Source organism: Sus scrofa, chromosome 4 (genome assembly GCF_054392235.1).
Source record: "Sus scrofa isolate SSC_HxYL_T2T_F1_AM1 chromosome 4, Sscrofa_HxYL_maternal_Yorkshire_Landrace_v2.0, whole genome shotgun sequence".
Taxonomy (NCBI): Eukaryota; Metazoa; Chordata; class Mammalia; order Artiodactyla; family Suidae; genus Sus; species Sus scrofa.
Window position 1 is genome coordinate 79,983,191 of NC_139386.1, and position 16,045 is coordinate 79,999,235.

A 16,045-nucleotide genomic window follows, 5' to 3' on the forward strand; every position below is an offset into this window, starting at 1 on the left:
GCCGAACAGGCCGGGGGAGGCGGCGGTGGGCGCGACGTCGGCGGCGGCGGCGGCAGCGGCGGCGGCGGCGGCGGCGGCAGCTGCAAGTTGGGCTGCAGGGGCAGCGCATACACTACAATGGCTGCTGGAAAGAGGCGTAAGGAAACAATTTCCAGGCCCGCCGCGTCCAGCCCGAAATATGAGAAAAAAATTATTAGAAATTCCGCGGGCGGTGTAAAGGCGGCGGACGGGCCGGAGGGAGGATGTTAAAGCCCCGCGGTGAGTTCTCCCGGGGTCCGGGGCGGCGGAGAGGCGTTTAGCGGGAGAAATATCAGGGTTATTTAAATTATGGGACTAGCCGAGGGGGCAGAGGAGCAGCGGCGGCGGCAGGAGGAGGAAAAGTTTGTGCTACTCTCAGCCCCTGCTCAGGACCCCAGAGAGAAAAATAATAATAAAAAATAAAATAAAATCATTCAGCGGGGGTGCGAGGACTCCCGAAGTCGCTTCTGACAGGGCAGGGGGCGATGCGGCTGGAGACCCGAAGGTGAGGTCGGTGGGAAAAAAAAAAAACCCTTTATTCAGGGTCTGGAAAGTTTGAAAAGTTTTCCTCCTCCTCCTCCTCCTCCTCTCTGGTGCTGTGAATATTGTGACAGCGGCAGCGGCAGCAGCGAGAGCGGAAGACATTAGAGACCCGAAAAATAAGGGAAAAATTAATATAAATTCAGTTTTGAGAGTAAACTCTCCGCATTTTCCACCAAAACATCCCGGGGGAAGGTCGCTTCCCAAAGGGCCTGGCGGAAACCCGCAGTCGGCAATATTTGGGGGGCACTTTGAGTGACTTGGGGGAACTTTGCCCCTTTTTCAAAAGAGGTTTTTTCTTTGGGGGAGAAATGAATTTGTTTTTGCCCTTTCCTCAGGTGGGCGAGTCGGGGTCGGGGTGCGGGGTCTGCGGGGAGGTGTGAGCCCGGGATGTGTGGCTGCGGGGGGGGGAGGGGGGTGCTAAATGAAAGCAGGAGATCTGCACAGAGCTGGGACAGCTTGTTGTCAGTATCATAAACAACCAAAATGGAGGGAGAACTCAGGCATATAACCAAATAAAAATTTTTTAAAAATCGCAAAAAAATCCCAAAAAATCCGGGATGCTCCCCCTTTTCTCGCTCAAGGTAAAAGTATGAACCGCCTTTCCCCTGAAGTCCATTTTGACTTTGCAGGGACCAAGGAGTTAATATTTATTTATTTTTTAAAACTTTCGAAGGGCAAAAGCCTTTTATAACTCAACCGACAATGAGAAAACGTGAAAATCCGATGCTCGAGAAGGAGGGGGAGGGAGGGGGGGAGATGGTAGTGCAGAAACTGCTAAACTTATTGGTAATGTGGACTGATCTGAGATAAGATAAACACTATATTTGCTATTTTATAACTCTTTTAATGATCGTTGCGGGTTTTTTTTTTTTTTTCCCCTGGTGGAAAAAAAAAAGTGATGCCATTTTCTTAATAGAGTTAATATGTGTGATTGGAAGAATAAACCTTTCCGGCTCTAGATTGCATTTTCGTCGCATTTCTGCTTCAGGTTTTGTTAGTGGCTCCCTCCTTTCTTTAAACTGGGCTCTACAGAGGAGGGGTAGAGAGGTGATGTTGCTCAGAGAGGCTGGTGTGCAAGACTGGAGCACCTTTTGGGGTGGGGTGGGGAGTTGCTGGGTTTCTCCCTTCCTGACACGTTTGCTTCACCTGTTCATCCTCAGGAAAGAATGTTAAGCTGAGGTTTTCTGGTTTTATGTATGGAAAAGGATGGTGCCTCTTGCATCACATTGAAGTTAGTGGGAAAGTGCTGCTGATGTTGGTTCCACGTGGGATGTGGGACAGAGCAGGGCATTTTAAAGGGACAGCTTCTCTTTTCTTAGGATTTTCATCACCTACACAGAATCCCTGCGTGAGGACCAAAAGCAGAGGTGCTGGGAGGGTGTGGTGATGGAAGAGCCTCTTCTTTCCATGACTCAAGTGCACCCACCTTTAGCAGTGATGGAGGGAAGGGGAGGGATAAGTCAGCTCCGCAGAAGATGGATATTGTGTAGATCAGTTTGTATCCAAGCTGTTCTTTTGTGTAACAAGCCCTCCCAGGAACTTTTCATGTTACATTGCTGTGCTTTGGAAGCTGATTTTGGAAGGAATTGTGGAAAAATGGAAATAGTTTAAGGTGTGTGGTGTAATGGTATAGCATTATTGAACAGTTATGAATTCTGTGCAGTGAGATCAAAGAGCTGTGTATGCCCATAATGTGATTTTACAGCCATTTTGTAAAAGCTGTAAAATACCTAATATTCAATTTGGCTTAAGGTACATTGAGGACTTCTGCTTGAAAACTGCAGGCAGAGTGGTGGAGATTCTTTTACACTGCAAGCAGTAGGCATTTCTTTAAGGGGAAAAAAGCACATGCACCAGCCCCATGGAAAAGTTTACGTATACCCATTTTATTTTTTTTTTTTTTTTTTTTTTTTTTTTTTTTTTTTTTTTTTTTTTTTTTTGTCTTTTTGCTATTTCTTGGGCCGCTCCTGCGGCATATGGAGGTTCCCAGGCTAGGGGTCGAATCGGAGCCGTGGCCACCGGCCTACACCAGAGCCACAGCAACGCAGGATCCGAGCCGCGTCTGCAACCTACACCACAGCTCACGGCAACGCCGGATCGTTAACCCACTGAGCAAGGGCAGGGACCGAACCCGCAACCTCATGGTTCCTAGTCGGATTCGTTAACCACTGCGCCACGACGGGAACTCCCGTATACCCATTTTAAAATCCCATCCTATACATGTGCTGTAACTCTGCACTTTTGAAATTAGAAGATTTTACAATCCTGTAACCTGTTGGTTTGCATCTTTTAAGCTGAATTTATTTGTGTTATTTAACAGGAAATGTTTACTGATCATAAACTACCACTAACTCTCATGGCTTAGATTGTCACAATATTTTCAAAATTTAAAATGTGTAAATTGTTTGCTATACTCTTTTGAGATTAAGGTTAATCTTGAATGGAATTGACTTGTGTTCCATTTTCCACAGGTATATGAAGTTTCTGGAATAAATGCCTATTTTCCTTTGTTTTTATGGTGTATAGAAATGGATTCAAATTAGGGCTGGATTTTTAGACTTCTCATATAGAAGGTTTTTTTTTTTCCTTGCCTTGCTGTACAAACAGATTATTATTTTGAAGTGTAGTGTGTGTTAACCTGTGCTCACATCTGAGCTCTTATCTGCACCTTTCTCTCAATACCTCCATAACAGCATTACCTCAGTGTAATGTTTGAGTAGGTCACCTTGTGGTTTCTGATTTTGGAAGCAATTGCAACTTTCTAAGAACTCATTAAAAAATTAATCCCATGAACCACTGTTAAATCAGAACTGATTGGAAAGTGATTGAACTGTCAATGGAGAAGAGAAACTTCCTTCCCTCCCCAAAATAACCTTCCCAGAGGTTTCAGAATGCCATGAAGACGTATAAAACCTTTGAAATGTATCTGACATTTCCATGGTACTTTGGCTCAGCACAGTGGCACTGACTGTCAGTAGTCAGAATTAGGCTATGTGTTTGAAATAAGTGAAACTTTTCAATCGTGACTCGTTGCCACTTAGACAAACCAGTTACTGATATTAATACATTCAGTTTCTGTCAAAGTAAAGGAAGAGTCTTAGATCATTGAGTTATTCAGGTTGTTTGGACACTTCAAGTTATGATTAGTTTATTGTTCCTCTAAATAAAAGTGCTGGTACTGTGATTTTTTTTCCCCCATCTCACAAAGGTAGTATAAAACTTTCTTCATGTTTGGGTTTTACACAGCCAGCTGCTTGTGTGAATCAGAAGATGCCCTCAGAGTACACAAGTGTAAAATCTGTAATTCTTTAGTCTTGTTCAGATAGGACATGCATAATTACTAATGTGAATTGATTGTTTTGAGCTTTTTTAATGCCTTAGAAATACTACCTATTGTAACATCCTTTTTCTGAGGCTACTATTAAATTATACCAGTTTACATAAACAAGCTAATGTTATTATATACTCAAGATCTTTATTTCAGTTAAAAGTAGAGAAACCTCATAGATTGAGATTCTTACTTGAAATGTATATGCCTCATTTTGCTCTTTGAAACTCTATAAGGAGTTTAGCTGCTGTGGAAGATGAGATATAAATGTGGGCTAATTCTGATAAAATTCAGTATCTGTGTATTTATTATAATGTAAATATTTTAATAAACAGACATCTTACAGCTCAATAAATTAGCAAATATGTTTTTATTAATATAGTTTCAAAATTTTAAGGATACTCTTTGTGTTTTAATATCATACAAAGGTGTTCGTTTTTTCCTTTGTTTTTAACATAATCCTAGTTGTCACTGTATACATTTTGGTTTGGTATTCTGGAAATTTTCCTTTCTAAGGATTAAATTGTTTTTTGCTGAATGAAATGGAAAGCTCCTGTCTCTGAGATTTGAAAAACCTGAAGACTGGAACTGTATCTATAGCTATCTTTGAAGTTTTGTTTTGATAATCATTTGCCTTTTGAGCTGTGTAATCCAAATATTGGTTCCTTCTAGGAATGTTTTAATATTTTTTACTTAGGATCTTGTTCTTTGGAAGAATAATGTATATGAAGAATTACCTGTCTCTCTCTCTCTCTCTCTCTCTCTCTCTCTCTCTCTCTCTCTCTCTCTCTCTCTCTCTCACACACACACACACACACACACACACACAGACACCCAGGTTAAAAAGAAGATGTATTACTGAATAATTTCACTTACACTGTCTGGAATACTTGTTCTTTCTGATGTGTTTGCAAATGTATAGAAAATAAATATAAATTTTCCTCTTTATATTGATAACATCTTAGGTTCATTAGTTAAGTTATTTGAGTAAGGGAAGAATTTCAGAAGAAGGAAAGAACAACTGAATCTGTTCAACAGAATCCAAGATAGTGAATATGTTAAAGGTAAAAGGGCTAAAAATTGTCCCTTGAGCCATTTTTTAAATGTTTTAAGAACCTGATAAACACCTTATCTGAAATATCAAATACTTTGAAAACATATGAGACACTGCAAAATAACAAAAATAGACCTTTAATTTCTTTAATTTTAACAGGAATTAATGTAGGCAGCATATTTAACCAATTAGCAAGTGTTTAGGTAGGCTTGGAAAAGTATTTACCAATAAGTTAAAAGTGAGGGCAGGGTACATTAGATTGATGACCTGCGAAGTTAACTATGATTGTAGAATTCATGCAAGGGAATTGTTTGCCATTTTGCAGTAAGACCACTTTGGAGGTAACTAATTTTCAGTTCTCTGTGTGTGTGTGTGTTTCAGTACCCCAATTTTTTTTGGGGGGGAGGGGGGAAGCCTGAACTTGACATCTGCTGTGTTACTACTTTTCATTTATAACAGGGCAACTTTTACATCTCATTAGCAAACTTAATTTTTAAATTTAATTTGAGGCATTAAATGCAACTTGTTAGATCACAATATTTTATGAAAGTATTGGTGTGTAGTTATTAACATTCGAAGGTGTGAGAAATATACATGTGTGGAAGTAGAAATGATTGTAATTTGGTTTTTACTTTTAAATGGCTTGGCCTGCTGTGCAGTGGTCTGCATTCTCCTCGGCCGTTCACCTGCCCCGCCTTCCCCTCCAGGGTGGTGGTGGCAGGATAGGGTGCTGAGGAGCTACCAGGTGCTTTGGCATTTTTGTTTTCTGATTTTGAGTGTGTACTGGTGCTTGTTGTTTTCAAGGTGTTAAGGTTTTTGCTTTTTTTTTCTTTTTTCTTTCTTTCTTTTAGTGCTTATCAGAAAACAAGGTCCCATTTTTAAAAATGAGAAATAATATCTCATTTTTAAAAAGTGAAGTGGTATGATACTGCATTAAAATCGTTAGTATTTAAAAGTCCCTGGGTGTCTTGTAAACAGAGTTAATGCACTCCATGACATGAAAACAAACCACTGTGTGTGGAGAATTTGAGAGGATGACCTAAGAAATGGGTATGCCTCTGCAGAATGAATGAATTTAAGCAGTTATGTCCTAGGGTAATAGGGGAAACAATTTGCTTGAAATGTTTCTTTGCATTTTTTTTAAAGTGGAAACTTTTCCTGATCTGAAAACAGAAAATCTAGAAATATGAATGCGTTATAAAGCAAAAATGTTCTTTTTTGATGCATTTTAAAAAGAGAGAGTTTTAAACAATGCAAGGGTATAGCAAGAACAAAAGTATGGGCTAAAATGTCCAGAATTGCTGGGAAAGAACTAGGTAGAGAATATCATATTGAATAAGAATCATGGTAAATTTAAAATTTGACTTACACGAATAAAGAATAACTAACTGCAAAATAAATAATGATAAATTCCTCCCCCCAAAATGAGAAGGATGGTTGGGAGAATCTATAAGAGAATATTTTAATACAAATTGCTGGTTTTATAATAACCTTTTAAAAATTCCCCCAAAGTTTTTCCTCCATATCTTTAGACTTGTTTTAAAACTAAATTAAATTCTAAGAATAATTTATAGTGATTATTTGGAATTCTTTATTTTTAAATAAGGAAAAATGATTTTTGTTAGTTTTTTTAAAAGATTAAAGATTATTTAAAATGTGTACCTAAATGAAGTCTTCTGAAAAATCTTTGAAATTGTTGAAAATTATTTTCTTCATTCTTCATCAGAAAGTTTAAAACTTTCCGTGAAGTTAATGAAATAAATTTTAAAACCTTAGTCTAAGAACAGTGTACCTTGTGGACTTTTTTTTTTTAGAGTAACTTAAATCATTTCTTGCAGGCTTAACAAGCCTTAAAAAGCTTTTCACAAGGTACAGATAAGAACATTCACAAAGTATTTAATTTCTGGAATGTTTTTAGGTGTAGGCTGATGATTAAAGGGAATTTCTTTGCCATTTATTAATTAGCAATTGATTTTCTGCAACATAATCAGACCTATTACAGCATTATGTTCAGAGTGTAATTTTCCTTTAATATTAGGAAATATTTTGAGGGTAGAGGACTCATCTTTGTAAGGGTCTCTACAGATTGCCGTGATCTGCCCTGGCAGAGTCTTGAGCTTTTACCTTTTTTTTGAGAGTGAGAGGGTCATTTTAGGCTTTCAGATCTTGAATATTTGAATTATTGTCTCAAACCAGTACTGGAACTGCACATGTGTTTATTGATTGTTTATGAAATCGTATCTTTTAGTTTCTGAATATGGGAATGTTAATTCTCAGATTAAATACTACAGCTAATGCACTGCCAGCTGACTTTTTAAAAAATTAGCTCTTTTTAATCACTAGTTAGACACCAAAGCCTTTATTTTGAGATTATTTTTTGGAGACTGTTAAACTAGAAATCACTTAGAGAATGAGAAATTTAGTCTCTTTGGCTAATAGGAAAAAAATTAGAAAAATGTTTTAATCAATTTTGTTCACTTGAAAATATTTTGGTAAAATGGCGATTGAATTATTCTTGAGCAGGAGAATTTTAAGAAACTGAACATGGAAGCTTGAGGTAGTTAAGATGTGCATACCACCAGTGGAATCTTAGCCTACTAGGTTTTTTCAATAACTTGATTTTATTTTCTTATCTTGTCTTAATGCTGAAATTACATACAGCCTGCATCACTATTTTGCATCATCTTCTGAAAGAGTTATGTTTTATTTTTATCAGCTTTAGGCAATGAAATGAGAATACTTTTATTTAAGAGTACATTACCTTTTTTAAACTACTTTGTGCATTTCCTCAATATAATTTCTTTAACTGTTCCATTGCAAAGAAGGGAAATTAGCTCCTTTAAAACTGAATTTGTTCTAAATTTGCAGTTCACAGGAGAGTTGTCACTTTGCATATTTGGATTAGATCTATTCTAACCTTAAAAATAAATATTAATATGGTCATCATCTGATTATAAGTCACATCTCAAACATGAATTTGCTTTCCCTGTACTTCTAAAACTAGTTGCTAAATAAAACTGTGAAAATAATTTTCCTATGTTTTTCTAATTTGTTATTGTCTGGAGTAATTTAATTGGGTAAAGTTTCATTTTCAATTATGTTTCTCTTCTAATATTAATAGAATTTTACTTGAAAATTACTATTCAAATGCACAGTGTTTTAGCACTAAAGTAGAGTTAGATATATATAAAATAGAGTGGTAAAAGCAGCCTTAGTAGTTTTTATTTGGACTAGTTTAAACTGTTTCAAAGAAAAAAAGTACCTATGACTATAAGGCACACCTCTTACCGCAGTTAGTGATACTTTATGCTTTTCTTTTTCTGCTTCATAAAATTTGAACATCCTCACAGCTTCTGTTATGCAAACATATAACTAATTTAACTGTGCCTTGTATAATGCACACATATAAGGTTTAGCTCTTAATGTAGTTTGCTTTAGATTTCTTATAAGAAAAATGTGTAATTCCTGGTAATAATTTGGTGTACATCACATCTTAAAAATATACAGGTAAAATATGTTACCATAATTATTTACCCAAATCAAAATGAAAATAAACTGTCAAGTAATCGTTTTACTTAGACATAGAATGAAGGTTTTAAGGATTTAACTAGATAACTTGATGTAATACTGAAATATAGGAAATTTTAATTGAAAGTTGTTTTTGTACCTGAAATATTTTTGTATGCCTAGAAATTTGTAAACAGAAGTGAACACATATAAAAGTCCAGCAGTTTATAGAAGGTCCTAAACATCTACTCTTTGACAGTTAATGACAATGTGTTTTTTCAAATATTTGGATAAAATTACTCCAAAAATCAGAATATATTCAATTTTTGTGGTTATTTTTCAAAGAAGAATGGTGATGAATGGGTTAGTATTGTTTTTTATATCAGTTGAATATCCATTGTATTTGAAAGTTTTAATCATTAAGCACTTAATACTCTAGGGATTTTTCTTAGGTTTTTTTTTTTAATTGTATACATGTTTTCCTTAAAATGTTTTCTTTTTGGACATCATAACCTAATTAAGATAGTTATTGCAAAACTTTAACTGATTTTATTTAATAAGAGCATCCCTGTCCCCAGGACCATGTTATTCTTAAAAGAAGTTCTTATCTTGAAGCACTCTCAGTTGTAGCTCAGGTTATTTTTTTATTTTTATTTTTTGATATATACTAGAAACTTTTCTTCTTTCTAGAGTTAGGCATTTATCACTATGAGCTTACCTCTTAGAACTGCTTTTGCTGCGTCCTATCAATTTTGGTATGCTACATTTCCATTTTCATTTGTCTCAAGATTATTGTTGTTGTTTTTTTTAATTTCTCTTTTGATTTTTTTTCTTTGACCAGTTGGTTGCTCAGTAACATTCTTGTTTAATCTCCACATATTTGTGAATTTTCCAGTTTTCTTCGTATAATTATCTTCTAGTTTCATACCATTGTGGTCAGAAAAGATGCTTGATATTATTTCAGTTCTCTTAAATTTACTGGGACTTGTTTTGTGGCCTAACATATGATCTATCTTGGAAAATATTCCATGTGCACTTGAGAAGAATGGGTATTCTGTTGCTTTTGGATGGAATGTTCTACAAATATCTTTTAGACTATCTAGTCTAACTTGTCATTTAAGACCCATGTTTCCTTATTGATTTTCTGTCTGGATTATCTATTCATTGATGTAAGTAAGGTATTAAAGTTCCCTTCTATTATTTTACTGAAGTCTATTTCCTCCTTTACGTCTGTCAATATTTGCTTTATGTTTTTAGGTGCTCCTTTGTTGGGTACATAAGTATTTACAGATGTTATAGCTTCTTGTTCAAATAAACAGCCTAACTTTTAGGGTTATTTTAAGAACTAGAAAAAGAACTCAGGGAAATAGAAAAAGAGCAAAGGAAGCTCAGAATTAGTGGAAGGAAGGAAATATCAACGATTAGAAAAAAGTGGAAGCGAGACAAAAAATAGAAAAGATCAATGAAAGTAATAATAGCTGGTTCTTTGAAAAGATAAATGAAATTGACAACCTTTCGCTAGACTCTACCCTCCAAAAAAAGAAGAGAGGACCAGAGTAAATAAAATAAGAAATGAAAGCAGTCTGCAACGAATGCCACAGAAATACAAAGGATTATAGGAGACCACAGTGAGCAAATATACACCAACAAATCGGACAACCTGGACATGAACAAATTTCTAGAAACATATACTTTACCAAGACTGAATCATGATAAAATAGAAAATTTGAACAGATAGATTACTGGTAAGGAGATTGAATCAATCAATAATCACAACCTCCCAACAATCAAAAGCCCAGGCTCAACCAGACAGCTTCACTGGTGAATTCTACTGAATATTAAAAGAAGAATTATAAACATGCCTAATTTCATTGCAGCATACAGATATTGAGGGTTTTTTTTAAAAACAAATTAAAGGTTTGTAGCAACTCTATCAAGCAAGTGTATTAGTGCCTTTTTCCAACAACATGTGTTCACTGCTGTGTTGCATTTTGGTAATTCTCATAATATTTCAAACTTTTTTGTTATTATTATATTTGTTACCATGATCTGTCATCAGTGATCTTTGATGTTACTATTGCAAAAAGATTACAACTCACCAAAGGCTCAGGTGATGATTAGCATTGTTTAGCAATAAAGTATTTTTAATTACATTGCTTTTTAAGACATAATTCTATTGCACACTTAATAGACTATAGTATAGTATAAAGGTAACTTTATATACACTGGGAAAACAAAAAAAAAAAACTCATGTGACTTGCTTTTTGCAATATCTGCTATATTACAGTGGTCTGGAACCTATCCCACAGTATCTCCAAGGTATGCCTGCAATTCCAGTCCTTCTCAGACACTTCCAAAAAATAGAAAAGGCGGGAACTCTTCCAAACCCATTTTACAAGGCCAACATTAACCTGATATCAAAACCAGACAAGGATGCTACAAGTAAAGAAAATTATAAGCCAATATTTTTGATGAACGTAGATGTCAAAATCCTCAACAAAAATATTAGCAAACCAAATTCAGTAATACTTTAAAAGGACCATACACCATGATCAAGTGGGATTTATTCCAGGGATGCAAGGATGGTTCAACATTGGCAAATCAGTCAGCATGATACATTATGTTAACAAAATGAAGGATAAAAATTCTATCATCCTCTCAATAGATGCAGAAAAGGCATTTAACAAAATGCAGTATCCATTTATAATTTAAAAAACTTTCAACAGATTGCATAAAGAGAAAGTGTACCTGAACCTAGTGAAGGCCATATATGACAAGCTCAGAGCTAACATCACACTCAGTGGTAAAAAGCTTTTCCTCTGAGATAGGGAAAAAACAAGGATGCCCACTCTCACCATTTTTTATTTAACATAGTGTTGGAAGTCCTGGCTGGGCCAGTTAGGCAATAAAAAGAAATAAAAGGCATCTAAATTGGAAAGTAAGACATAAAATTGTCAGTATTTGCAGATGATGTTATACTTTATATATAAATCCCTAAAGACTCCCCTGATAAACCTATTAAAAATAACAAATGAACTCAGTAAAGTTGCACAATGCAAAATCAGTATACAAAAAGCTATTGCAGTTCTATACACTAATAATGAACTATTAGAAAGTGAAATTAAGAAAACAGTCCCACTTACAAATACATCAAAAAAATACCTAGGAATAAATTTAACTAAGGAGGTGAAAGACCTGTATGCTGAAAATGATAAGACATTTATGAAAGAAATTGAAGAAGATACAATTAAATGGAAAGATATCCCATGCTCATGGAGTAGGAGAATTAATATTGCTAAAATTGTTTTCTAAAGCAAGCTATAGATTCATTGCAATCCCTATCAAAATTCCAAAGGCATTTCTCAGAGAAATAGAATGATCTTAAAGTTTATATGAAATCATAAAAGACCTGGCATACTCAAAGCAATATTGGAAAGAAGAAAAAAAGCTAGAGGTCTCATGCTTCCTGATTTCAAACTGTACAAAGCTATAATAATAAAACAATGTGATACTGGCATAAAAACAGACACACAGATCAATGGAACAAAATAGCCCAGAAATAAACCCACATATATATGGTTAATTAATCTATGACAAAGGAAGCAAGAATATACAGTGGGGAAAGGATAGTTTCTTCAGTAAATGGTGTTGGGAAAACTGGACCCCTGTCTTAACACCATACACAAAAATTAACTCAAAGTGGATTAAAGACTTGAACATAAAACGTGGAATCATAAAACTCCCAGAAGAAACTATAGGCAGTAAGCTCCTTGACACAGGTCTTGGCAATGATTTTTTTTTTTTTTTAATCTGACACCTAAAGCAAAAGCTACAAAAGCAAAAATCAACAAGTGGCATTACATCCAACTAAAATCTTCTGCACAGCAAAAGAAACCATCAACAGAATTAAGAGACAACCTACTGAATGGGAGAAAATATTTTCATACCATATATCTGATAAGGGGCTAATATTCAAAATATATAAAGAAGTCCTACAACTTAGTACCAAAAAAAAAAAAAAAGTTAAAAATGGGCAGAGGATGGAGACATTTTTCCCAAGAAGACATACAGATGGCCAGTTTCATGAAAATTGTATATATACAGTTTTATCATTAATCTATATCATTAATCGTCAGGGAAATGCAGATCAAAACCACGATGAGGTATTACCTTGTAGCTGCTAGAATGGCTATTATCAAAAAGACTAGAAATAACAAGTGTTGGTGAGGATGTGGAGAAAAGGGAACCCTTATACACTATTGGTGTTAACTGGTGCAGCTGCTGCAGAAAACCATATGGAGGGTCCTCAAAAAATGAAAAAATAGAAATACTATATGATCAGCAATTCTATTTCTGAGTGTTTAGCCAAAGAAAACAAAAACACTACCTTGAAAAGATATATGCACCCGTGTTCATTGCAGTGTTGTTTACAGTAGGCAAAGTATGGAAACAAACTAAGTGTCCATCAGTGGATGAGTGGATAAGGATGTGGTGTGTGTGTGTGAATATTGTTTCAACCATAAAAGAGAGTGAAATCTCACCATTTGCGACAAGATGAGTAGACCTCGAGGGTATTATGCTGAGTGAAAGAAGTCAGAAAAGATGTATACCATATGATCTCTCTTATATGTGGAATCTAATTAATTAACTAGGTTAATTTTTTTTAAAACCCAAGCTTATAGATTAGTGGTTGTCAGAGGCAAGAGGTGGAGAGGGAGAAGTAGATGAACTGGTTTTGGTTTAGCTTAAATAAATGGGAAACCAAAACAAAACCAAAATCTGTACTAGAGGTACAGTGGCTCTACTTAAACATTGGGTCTAAGGAGGTGCTTGAATTTCATCCTGTCCCGTTCACCTTTTATCAGCCAGTGCAGGAAGAGGAAGAGAAGGCAGTTTTGAGAGAAGTGCAATTGATTACATTCAGAGGCTGACTCATAAGAGCTTTTCTAAAATTCATGATACCTCTGCCAGAATTAAAAGGAATTTCTTAATTAAAACCATAATACCCGTGTGTCTAAGAAGTGTTTTCATAATCAGATTTCAGCACACTTGTATGCCTGTACTGGCCATTCCACGTGTTCTGCTGTTTGCATGTATTTTGTTCTCAGTGCTGCCACCCTGTGTATGGCAGTGCCTCTGTACTGTGTATGCACTAATTTTATGTGCCTTTTTTTTTTTTTTTTTTTTTTTTTTTTAATGAAGCGATAATGTCCAAAACTATTCTGGAAAATGAGCACACACGTTACAATAAATTTTTAAGATATTTTAGTCTACCCTCTGCTCCGTGTTTAATGCTGTGCTAAATCTAGATTTTTAAAGGTTACATAGTTCAGCAGGATGGTATTCAGCTGCCAAAAATGAAAATCGGGAATTTTTAAAGATAAATACTTTGATCCGTTTCATCTGTCACTTCACTAAAAGAAGGTGGACTTGGACTTGTATTTTAAATATAGCTTGAGATTAATTGAATACAAAAGCAGAGGTTTTGATTCTTTAAAGATGAGAAATATTGTAAGATTTTTTAAAATTTTAGCCAAGTTTTAGTTAAAAGTTCTTCCTAGTAAAAGCAAAACCAAAAACGAGCACAAAAGAGACTGTTTCTGTTTAAAAGAAAAAGAAACTAAACTTGATTGGTTAAATTATTCCCTGAATCATTAGCCAACATGACTTTTAAATTATATCACCCCAAATATCTTGAGTATTAATACTGCGTGTCAGCCGTAAAATACTTGGGTTGGATAGCAGTTTTTGTTTAGACCTATATTATCTCATTTAATTTTTACAGCCATCTTGATGGGACATGTAGGCATAATGTATATGCAGGGAGCAGTAATGATTTCAGAAGCTGGAATTCTGTTACTTTTTATAAGTAAATCTTTAGGCTGAACAGGCCATAGAAGCTAATAATTATACATTAATTTGCTAATGTAAACCTAAATTATATCTGTATTGAAGTTAAAATATTTATTTTAAAAATCAATTTGTCATAAAAAAAATTTTCAGCCATAAAATTGATACTAACTCAAGTGAAAAAGTGCTGCAAGTCTACTTATTCTTAAATGCTATAGATGGGGGGCAGATTTTATAAATATACTAAGTTAAAGGAGATTTTTAAAGATATAAACTTAAACTTTGTTTATTAATAATCTTAAATAGGTGAGGTTTTACTAATTTTTGCTTTAAAGCACATAGCAAGCCCTCTGATTTCAGAATGATGAGCATCTCCTTTTCAATTTTTGAATAGTTTTAGTTCAATAAATAATGGACTTCTATGTAATTCTATATTGTAGTAATTGAAAATATTGTTCGGTTTGGTTAATTTCAGACATGGAGCTTCCCAGGTAGAAATGTCACTTATGATTTTACCTCTCAGGACAATGGGAAGAAATTAGTACAGCCTATGGTGCCATCCCACCCTCCACATTTGACAGTGGCCGTGCCCTTGACTTTGTCCGGTCCCCCTGCAGGGTTTTCTCTTGTACCTGTCCACCTCTTACCTGTGCTTTGAGTTGCATCTCAAAGTGTCCTCTTTTTGAAGTTTCTTTGTTCTTTTTCCAGACAGGAGCTAGAAGTGGTGGGAGAACTTCTGCCCCTCTCAGGGCACTTATGTCTGCCTTCTCCTTTTTTCTTGTCTGTCTTTTATGCCTTTTGGATGATGGGTATGAAAGAGGTCACAAAGCCAACGAATGCCCAGTGAATGGTAGAGATGGTAAAAATTGTAGGAGGGGAGCTGGTACTGGAGGTGGGCTTTGAACAAGGCACGACTGGAGAGTGGGCTGGAAGAAGGGAGGCCACCAGGGTGACGTGAACAGCTTCAGCAGAGCTTAGGGGGCAGGAGTATGCCTGCTGGAGAGGAGGGTTTGATAGGGAGCAGTGCAATGGAAGATCAGAAAGGTATGCTGAGGCCTGATGTGACAGCCTTGCCCGCCAGCCTGAGGAATTGGCACTCTGGGCTGTGGAAGGCAGTGCAGTTTTTGAGCAGGGGAGAAGGTGAGGAAAATTAAGTCTATTCAGAATCCAGAATAAATTGAGCCCATGGGTGTGAGACCAGAGTTACAAAAATGTTACTGTAACTCAGGTTTGAAGCAGTGGTCCAGGCTCTGAGGATGACTCAGATCTTTCACTGAATCCAGCGTCACTAGCAAGTTCCAGACCTTCATTCTCAAGGGCCTCTTGGACGTAGCCACCAGCATAGATGAGAGGCATCTCAAACTCAGCATCCCTAAAACTAGCAACTCAGACATCGGTCACTTTCTTAATGACCCTACCATTCTTTCACGCCCTGGTCAGGAAACCATCTTTTTTGCGTTCAGTTTAGTCTCGTACTTCTGTTTAGTTTAGTACTTCTATTATGGAGACACGAAACAAAGTGGACATTTTGAGGAGGAAGAGTTAACACCAGTAGGTGAATTGGCTTTGCACAGAAGTGATCTTTGAGCAGGCAACAGGAGGGGAAGAACAGGCCAAAGGGGCCGTTCTCGGCTCCAGTGCATCCGGATGCCCTTCTGTAACTCAGGCAGAGGCTGTGCTTCTGGAGAGGGAGCAAGGGCAAGGGAAAGAGAGCTGACCCACCTCACACCAGGCAGGGAGCAGAT

The 16,045-nt window shown here is 36.1% G+C and overlaps 1 protein-coding gene across 19 annotated transcripts in view; it reads left to right on the top strand.

Annotated features, from left to right (window-relative positions):
- Positions 1-7: 7 nt before the first annotated feature.
- PLAG1 (PLAG1 zinc finger) overlaps positions 8-16,045 on the top strand; it is a 50,174-nt gene continuing 34,136 nt past the window's right edge. For 18 of the 19 annotated variants that reach the window (XM_085022349.1, XM_085022355.1, XM_085022360.1 and 15 more), the window contains exon 1: positions 8-258. The gene's annotated coding sequence lies outside the window, so the exon portion shown is untranslated. The remainder of the gene's footprint in view (positions 259-16,045) is intronic. The other variant, XM_085022366.1, reaches the window with a different exon arrangement.